The sequence below is a fragment of the Papaver somniferum genome, unplaced genomic scaffold, assembly GCF_003573695.1.
Source record: "Papaver somniferum cultivar HN1 unplaced genomic scaffold, ASM357369v1 unplaced-scaffold_132, whole genome shotgun sequence".
NCBI lineage: Eukaryota > Viridiplantae > Streptophyta > Magnoliopsida > Ranunculales > Papaveraceae > Papaver > Papaver somniferum.
This window is the reverse complement of record NW_020622381.1, coordinates 14,881,300-14,891,125: the sequence shown is the minus strand read 5'-3', so window position 1 is coordinate 14,891,125 and position 9,826 is coordinate 14,881,300.

Genomic DNA, 9,826 nt, shown 5'->3' with positions numbered 1-9,826 from the left:
ATATAAAAAAAAGGGATAAAATGGTTTTCTTAATTATTTGTGAATCAGTTTGATGTTTTATGCTTAGAATATATTCTTTGATAAATCATGCTTAAGGATTACAACTTAATATTTGGACACCTTTTAAATTAAAAAGTGATTTAATAAGAAAAAGAGCTTAATAATACATTCTGAAATATTATTCATAACCAATCAACTTGAAGTAATAGTGAATCCTGAGCCTTAATCTTTCTAAAATCTTGACATTACTATTAATTTCCTTCATTTATTTATTTATTCTTTTAAATCTTTAAAAAAAAAAGAGTTACCTTCACAAGTTCGAAAAGAACCCCTTTTACCACTATCTACAACAACATTTGAAAATACATCAAATTTTTGGCGCCGCCGACGCAGACCTGTGCTTAGGTAGATTTTTTTTTTTAGGTTTATTATTTTTTTTTTCCTTTTTACGTTTCTTTTTGTCTTTGATTTGCAGGTTCGAAGTGGAGTACTAAGGACCTTGGAAGGAAAAGCTTAAAGCGAAAGGAGCGAAAGAGAATTTTTTTTTTGTTTTATATATAGAATAGAGAAAAAAAGAGAGAGATTTTTATATTTTTTTTTAGGTTATTTTTTTTCTTTTTCTTTTGCACTTTACTTTATTTGGACTTTGGACTGGACTCTTGGACTTTATTATTTTTTTTTAAAAAAACCCTACGGAAGGGTAGTTAAATACAAACTGTGTACAGGGAAGGACGGTGATTACAATATCACCTCGGCCCCTCGGGTTCGCACACGGCATAGGAGTCGTGGCCCGAGTCGACGACAACGGTTCATCCCCCGTCTGGTACGGGAGGTAAGTCCAATCGAAACACTCGCGAATCTCCTGTAAGCGAGTTACTGTAGTCCTTAAGGTGATCATTGATTGAGGACGAATATGGACTGTCTTTATTTTCCTAGTAAAGGGCAAGGCCTGGCCTAAACAAGATAAGGGTTCGGATTTCATCACCGCTCCCTTCTTGCCCGCTTTAGGAGAACAAAACCTAACGCGAACCCAAGCTTTAAAATCTGATTAGAAAGAGACCTATAGGGTATCGATCTTGTTAGGAAATTTTTTCGAAGGATATTGGTTATTCTTTTAGCATACTTCGAAGTTCATGACGGTTTCTGTGAGTTGAATGCGTGACTGCACCGCCTTGTACATCGGTGAGGCCTTGGGTATCAAAGCTCCACTAAGCTTCCCTCGCCTCGATTCAACTTACTTTGACTCGGATTGATTCCAGAGGGGTTTGCTTAAATTGTAACGAATTCCCTTTCGAGATATAGAAGCTAGTCTAGAAACAATCTAAGTGAGCCATCATTCTTGTTGTTTGCTATAAATCTCTAGGTTTGCTGTGGTAAAGTCGAGTCATCCTGCTGTGTGATTGCTAGAACCTTCATGTTAGGATTTTTATTTCTTTTTGATTTTTTTATTAGGGTATGCCCGATTTTGTTAATAGGGCTTGGAAAAGAGATACTCTAGGTCGTCTGATTAGTGATAAACCTAGTAGTTCTTCTTGTGGAGGCGGGGAGCTCGAAGACTCTTCTTTAGAGAGCCCCGTTTTTGGAAACTTCAGTTTTGAGAATCTGCGTCTTTGTGAAGAAATTTCTCCTAGTCCGTTGGTAGTGCCAGAAATGGCAACTTTAAAAGCTTTATTGAACCCAACTAGGACCTCTCGTCCGTCTTGTATCAAGTTAGCTGAAACCGAGGAAAATTATGAACTCAAACCTGAGACTTTATAGATGCTCCCAACCTTTTTAGGAAAAGAGAATGAGAACCCCTATTTTCATGTTAGGGAATTTGAGGAAGTATGTAGTACTCTGAAAATTAAAAACCTTAGTGATGATGCACTGAAACTTAGGTTATTCCCCCTTTCCTTAAAAGATAAAGCCAAATCTTGGCTGTATAGTTTGGATTCTGAGTCAATTGAAACCTATGAACAACTTACATCTGCCTTTATACATAATTTTTTCCCAAGGCACAAAACATTGTCTATTAGGACACAAATTTGTACTTTTGCTCAACAAGAGGGAGAATCTTTATATAGGTATTTAGAAAGGTTCAATGACTTAATTTCTCAATGTCCTTATCATGGTTTAGAGAAGGTTAGGTTAGTTCAGATCCTCTACGAGGGTTTAGACTATTCAACAACGACCATGGTTGAGTCCTTATGCACAGGTGGTTTTGAGAATAAAACTGTTGATGAGGCGATGACATTTTTGAATGAAATCGCCAATAAGACCCAACAATGGGAAAATAATAGGGAACCCCAGAAAAAAATTCTTCTAAGTAGAGGAAATGTCAATAGGGTAGAAGGATCCTATGAGTCAGATGCTAAAATAGCAGCCATATCCAAAAGGTTAGAAGCGTTGGAATTAAGTCATTCTAGTGGTACTAGTGGTAGAATAGAGCCTTTTTGGGAAGACCATACTGTTTAAGAGCAAGCCAATGCTCTTTATAACAACACTAGATTCGATAACCGTCAGAAGTTTGACCCTTATTCAGAAACCTATAACCCTGGCTGGAGAAACCATCCCAACCTTTCTTGGTCTAAGGGTCAAAATCAAGGTCAGTCTAGTAACTCTCAAGCTCCCCCAGGTTTTGGCTATCATGAGAATCCTTCACCCCCGGCACAGTTTCAGAACCCTTCGGATAAGAAGATTATGAGTTTAGAAGAGTCTCTTGCTTTGTTAACTCGTAACACTATGAAGTTTCAGCAATCTGTTGCTCAAGGCATAGAAAAAAATAAGAGAATAGGTCAGGCTAACTCTCAGGCTATTTCCGAGTTGAAAACCCAGGTTAGTCATATAAACGAGTCTTTGAGGGGAAAAGGTAAGTTTCCTAGTCAAACTCCACCCAATCCTAAAGCAGAGAAATCGTACAATCATGTGAACTCTATTACAACCCTTAGGAGTGGAAAGAAAGTTGAAAATAAGGTTGCCATGCCTGATAGTGAACATGCTGTAGTTCACCCTTATGAGCCAGAAAATGAGGAGACTGATAGAGTCTCCAAAGAGACCAATGAGAGTCCTGATGAGCCCGGCTTTTTTCCCAGAGCCCCGTTCCCCCAGCTGCTAGTTCCGACTAAGAGGGAGTCCAAATTTAATGATATATTGGAGGTTTTTAAGCAGGTTAATATCAACCTTCCGTTATTAGATGCAATTAGGCAGATTCCCTCTTATGCCAAGTTCCTTAAGGACTTGTGTACGCGAAAGTGTAAGCTCAGTGTCCAGAAGAAAGCCTTCATAGCTAGTCATATGAGTTCTATTATTCAGAATACCACTACTCCTAAGTATAAAGACCCAGGGTCCCCTACCATTGCTTGTACAATAGGTAAGTACCGTGTTGAGAAAGTGTTTCTTGAGTTAGGAGCCAGTGTGAACTTACTGCCATACCATGTGTACATTAAGCTAGGACTTGGTGAGATGAAACCTACACAGATGACACTTCAGTTAGCTGATAGGTCCGTTAAAATTCCTCGTGGTGTGATCGAGGATGTTCTCATAGAGGTCGACAAGTTTATATATCCGGTGGATTTTGTTATCCTAGATACCCAACCTATCCCTGACCCAGAGAACCAAATACCAGTGATTTTAGGTCGCCCGTTTTTAGCTACATCCAATGCGATCATTAACTGTCGAAATGGTATTATGAATTTGTCTTTCGGTAATATGACTATTGAGCTGAACATTTTTAATATTAGTAAGCTACCCTCTGAGCTAGATGACACGTGCATTGAAGAGGTCAACATGATAGGAACCTTAGTTCCGAAGTCTGTACCAAACACCGAATCGGAAGATCCATTAGAGAGTTGTCTAGCCCGTTTAGCATGGATTTCGACGATGATAGCAACATTGAACAAGCAAATGCTCTGTTGGATTCTATTCCTATGTTAGATACCGATAGATGGAAATCTAGGTTTGAACCATTACTAGCTACCGAATCTACCTTAAGCCCTTATTTCGAAGAGCCTAAAGATCCTCCTAAGTTGGACCCCAATTATGCATTTGTAGGCCCATCTGAGATTTTGCCTATAACTTCCGATTTGGATAGTGATCATGAGATTAGGCCAGTAACCGTGCTTCAACACAATAAGGAAACTCTAGAGGATATGAAACATATAAGTCCTATAGCTAGTATACCTCAAAAGAATTTAGAGGATGAACCACCTGATTATAACTCAGAGAAAGCAATTGACCTTTTTCAGGAACCGGATGGTCTAGAAATTAGGAATATTGTGACTAGTTTATCTAGGGACACCCAAAACCCTAAGTTTGGGGGGTAGTGAACTAGAATAAGCTCTAGAGTATTTTAAATACTCTCCGGATCCAGAAATTCAAGCCATAGTTAAAGGTCTTACAGAGAATAGTGATTACCCTAAATTTGGGGGTAGAGAATGTCAATTATCCCCAGTAGAAGTCCCTAACTTGGGACTCAAGCCTAGTGCATCTGAGGTATCGCTTGAGTCTATTCAGACTCCGCAACCTGATCCGCCTGATACTGTTCAGGAGGAAATCCATATATTAGAAAACCGTTTTTCGGATGAATCTATTTTTCAAGACACTCTTATGAAGCCAAACTGGAGGCTCTGGATAGATACAGTTGTCTTGCAAGAAACCTTAGATGAGGATGTGCTCCTTCTGTTCATTTTTCTGAGCCAGTGCAGTTGTCTCATATTGGTGTTAGCTCTATTTGGTATTATGGACCCACAACTTTTTCGGCTATTGGTATATGACTTTGGAAGGTGAAGATCCTTTTTGAGGTATTTGATGTCTGGCTGAAGACTTTAAACTTAGAAATTCTTGGGAGGTAACCTAATCTCACGCAACATGGTAATATCTTTCCTCAACCCTTTTTGCTTCAAGTGGTAACAATTTCTCCTCGTTCATGCTGTTAATTTGGAAACATTGAGGACAATGTTAGATTTAAGTTTGGGGGTATGGGAAAATCTTTTAGTTGCAATAAATAAACTCCAGAGCCTAGAAATTTATGCGTATTCATGATGGCACTAACTAATCTAAGTGGATGGAAACATCTTGGTTGTAGGAGTTGAGGAACCAATCTGATTAGATGGAAACATGTATAGAGTCTATTCATAAAAGCACAGAGCTCAGGTGTTAGAAATAACATGATAGTTGCACCATATCTCGTTGAGTCCTTTTCACTTCTATTTTTATTTTGTTTTTAAACTATGTTTCTCTAAGTGATAGGTGGGGCCCACGATTCAAGTTGTTACCAATGTTAGGGTGAATTAGAGTGATTGAGATACCATGAAAAAAAAATGGTAGTTACCAAAAAGTTGAAAAAAAATAATATTGAGACCAGACCATTTGACCAAAAGGAATAAATTCAATAAAGTCGACCACTAGTACCCTTGTATATGCCAGTTGTGTTGACCTAGAGTTAGGTTATCGACCACTGGTTCCCTTGTATATGCCAGTGTGTTGATATTAGTCAGACTAGTATCTCAATCCATTAGGATAGGTTCTTTTGGCGGAGGCCTTCAGACAGATATGGGAAACGCCGTTCACTTAGTAAACATCAAAACCATCTATGTTTTTCTATATCCATCTCTTAATATTTCCATGTGATTAGTTTGACTCCGAATATGATGTCCATAGTGCAACTATCTAAGTAGAGCTTTGTCATTATATATGAATTTTAGTATGCTTGAGTGAAAACTCGTGTACATCAATTGGAATTTCGCATCAGGGTACTTCCTCTTGTAGTCAATAAGTATGCCAACCAAGGAGATTCTTTAGTGCCTTCCAAGGTTCGTTGTGGATAGCTAGGGTCTGGAGTAATGGTTTTGTGGGAACACCTCTGGTAAACCCTCCCGAGATTAACTCGGTTTTATTTATTTTTTATTAGTTTTGCTCGAGGACTAGCAAATAATAAGTTTGAGGGTATTTGATAGACACATTTTTGTGTCTAATTTGTCCTCAATGTCCGTATTGTTGGAACTCTATTTTTGTACTAATATTGTGTTTTTATGTATTTTTAGGAAATAAACATTTTTGGAAAATTCGGCTCGAAAAGTTGATTTTGGCACAACCGGAGGACAAGTGTTATTCAGACTCTCGCTTTTGGATAAGGGGTAACTTAATTACTAAGGGGCACCCCCAGGTCACCCCCAAGGCAGCTTCTATTCGCACCCCAGTTCTAGTTAGGGGGAGGACATCTTCTTCCCAAATTCAAAAAAACAAAAATTGGCGGGAAAAATTGTTCTTGAACTGCCGTGACTAGGGTTGAGGATTTGAAGGTGTTCCAGTGAGATTCAATGGCCCAAATTAACTGGGTTTGTTCCTAGGGCCTAGATAGAGCTGGTATGGGTGTTGGATTCGGTTAAAATTGGTTAGATAACCGGTGGTAATCAAATCAGGGAAGATATTCTAAAATAGGAAAAATATTCTATTCTTGGAATTCTTGGATGGAAGAGACGTGCATGGGTTGATTCTATTGGATGGAAACAATCCCTACATCTCAAGGATGACGCGTGAGAAGAGATAAAACAGGGAACAATCCGTAACAAATCAGAGAATTAAAGAAAAAATATTTTGGAATATTTTCTTTAATGGCCGGATATTCTTGGAATTATTACGAGGATTTGAGTGACTTGTTGTGTATAAATAGGTCCCTAATGTCGAGAAGGAAGGGCTAGCGAAGTTTGGAGAGAATTGGGAGAGGTTTAGAGCACTACAGAGCAAGAAAATCCAAGTTGCAGAGATTCTGGCTCTGCTACTGCTGCTGCTGCTGCTGCGAGGAGGAAGAACGTGAAGAACAGACTCTCCAAGACCGTCGTTTATCAACAGTGACATCGACTGTCATCTGTGGGTCGTAGTTTCCCAACGACAACAACACTTCAGCTCTGTCGTTGACTCTGGACGCCTTATGTGGGTCGCAGAATCCTGTTTTATATCATTTTCTTGTCTTTCTCTTCATTGTAAAACACTTTTGAGCATCAATGAAATATTTTGAGAGTTTTTCCAACATGATGAGCGGCTAAAATACCTGGTGATTGAGGCAATGGAGGATCTATTCACTCATGTTTGATTGGTAATATTTTTATTTATAATTTCGTTAATTATTTATTTTATTTAATTCACTTGGATAAAAATATAAAAAAAGGGGATAAAATGGTTTTCTTAATTATTTGTGAATCAGTTTGATGTTTTATGCTTAGAATATATTCTTTGATAAATCATGCTTAAGGATTACAACTTAATATTTGGACACCTTTTAAATTAAAAAGTGATTTAATAAGAAAAAGAGCTTAATAATAATTTCTGAAATATTATTTATAACCAATCAACTTGAAGTAATAGTGAATCCTGAGCCTTAATCTTTCTAAAATCTTGACATTACTATTAATTTCCTTCATTTATTTATTTGTTTAAATCTTAAAAAAAAAGAGTTACCTTCACAAGTTCGAAAAGAACCCCTTTTACCACTATCTACAACAACATTTGAAAATACATCAACTACCTTCTCTATATTGTTCATTCGTTGCTCTGATTGTGAAGTTTCTTCTATCCCGCCAACTCTTCTGATATTTGAATCGTGCCTTGTATAAAATTGTTGTGCATTGAGGCCATACTTTCAATCAAACTAGTTGCTTGGGAGATTGTCTTCTCAGTAAGTGAACCACCGGCTGCTGCATCAATCAAATTTCAATGCTATGGAAGTAATCCTTCGTAAAAGTATTAAATAATGAGTGTTGAGGATATGTTGTGGTGAGGGAAGCTCTCCAGCAACCTCTTGTATCTCTCCCAGTATTCATAAAGAGATTCTCCAGTAATCTGTAGAATACCACTAATCTCTTTACGAGCAGCGTCTGCTTTAGAAGCAGGAAAATACTTCTTCAGGAATAGATTTTTCATCCCAGTCCATGTTGTAACACTCCCCGGAGGAAGATAATGCAACCATTCTTCTGCCAAGTCTGTCAATGAGAACGGAAAGGCTTGTAGCATAGTCGTATCTCTTTCTGTGGTTGTATGCCTCAGACTTGTCATCGTGTTATGGAACCGTTGAAGGTGTCGATTTGGATTTTCACCTGGATGTCCCTTGAACTTTGGTAGATGATGAAGTAGATTCGACTTCAGCTCCACTGGGTTAGTGATTGTAATGAACAGTGGTTGCGAATCTAAGTATGGAGATGTCAACTCTCATAATTTCCTCTTTGGAGGTGGAGGATCTCTCTCGTCGTCTGTATTAACCATCTCCTCTGTAGAAAGTTCTTGTTGTGGTTGTTGATGTGCTTATAAAACTGTTCCTTTACGGGTGTGAATTCCGCACCTCTGGTAGTCCCAATCTTTCGGTGCCAGATATTAAGTACCTGAAACTACAAATATAGAAAACGAAAATTAAAAAACTAACAAGAAAAATCTAAAAACAAAAATAAAATAATAAAAATAACAACTAAAGCTACTGACTGCTCCCCGGCAGCGACGCCAAAATTTGATGTCCGTCGTAAGTGTAATCAAATTAATAATCTTATTTCCACACAATTAACTAGTAATATAATGGAAGCAAGGATCGTTCCCACGAAGAGCAGTGAGTTTTAGTTGTCAAAATGTCACAAATGGGGGGGGGTTTGTTTTAGGTTTTTAACAAAGTAAATAAAAGCAATTAAAAATATTAAGTTATAAGCAATAGGGAGAGATATGATCGAGGAATCCTTCTTCGTTAATAAACTGTTAATGAGTACGCTTAGTTATTCCCAAAATTCCTTATATCACTGGATAACATGTACACTTAGTTACCAGATTCTATTCGTCTGAACCACCTTGAGGTGCGCTTACAAGATGTTATTCATTCGAATGCTTTAGGGTTTTTGAATTTAGGTTTGATCCTAGTAGTTAGACTCAGTAGGCTCGGTCTACTTGCTAGGGTTGTGTTTACACGTGATTTCTCTATAGAATCCCTCTGCAAGATTTCACGTTCTCTACTTGTGTAAAGAATTATTCAACATTTACGGATATCCTAACCCTTACTAGCAATAGATTATATCAATAAATATATTCGCTTGGCCACCTAAACAATCTATCAATCAATCATAAGTATTTTTAATGGTAAACACAAACGATAATCATACGAAAAAATCAAAATAGATTCATATTCTCTATATAAAAATAGAGTTTTTTCGAACGCTCTCAATCACCGGAGCTTCTGCTTGATTCTGGCTCCACCATTTATTTATTTTTGGTAATATAATAAAAACTCTAAAAAAAAACAATCTAAGAAAATTATTTTTTTGCCAATCACGTGCAAGATTTATTTTTTACCTAAATCAACCAAATCATAATATCTCCAAAGACGGTATAATATATTTGAATATATAACATCAAAATAAAGATAAAAAAAATGATCCAAATAAAATTACATCAAGATATGCATTGTAATCACAAAATTAGATCAATCATAACTGAAAAAATGTCCAATGTCCAATTACACTTCTTTAAATTAAATAAATCCTAAATACAGTTCCAACTATTAAGAATTAAATTAATCTTATTTACAATTCAAATTAATCCTAATTACAATTTTCAATTACAATTCGGATGAAATTAAAAAGGTGTTTGACTAAATTTAAATTCGTGATTAAAATTTAAAATAAAAAATACATAAAATTGAAGATGTTTAAATTATTGGTTAAAAGTTAAAATCAGAATACATAAAGTGGAAGATGTGTACCCATCAAACGTGCTTCTCTTCCATACAATGACCCTGTCCAAATATTAAAAAAATAAACGTTAACACAAAATCCCGAGAGTTTGAACACGATATTAAGCAAGACAATATTAATAGAAA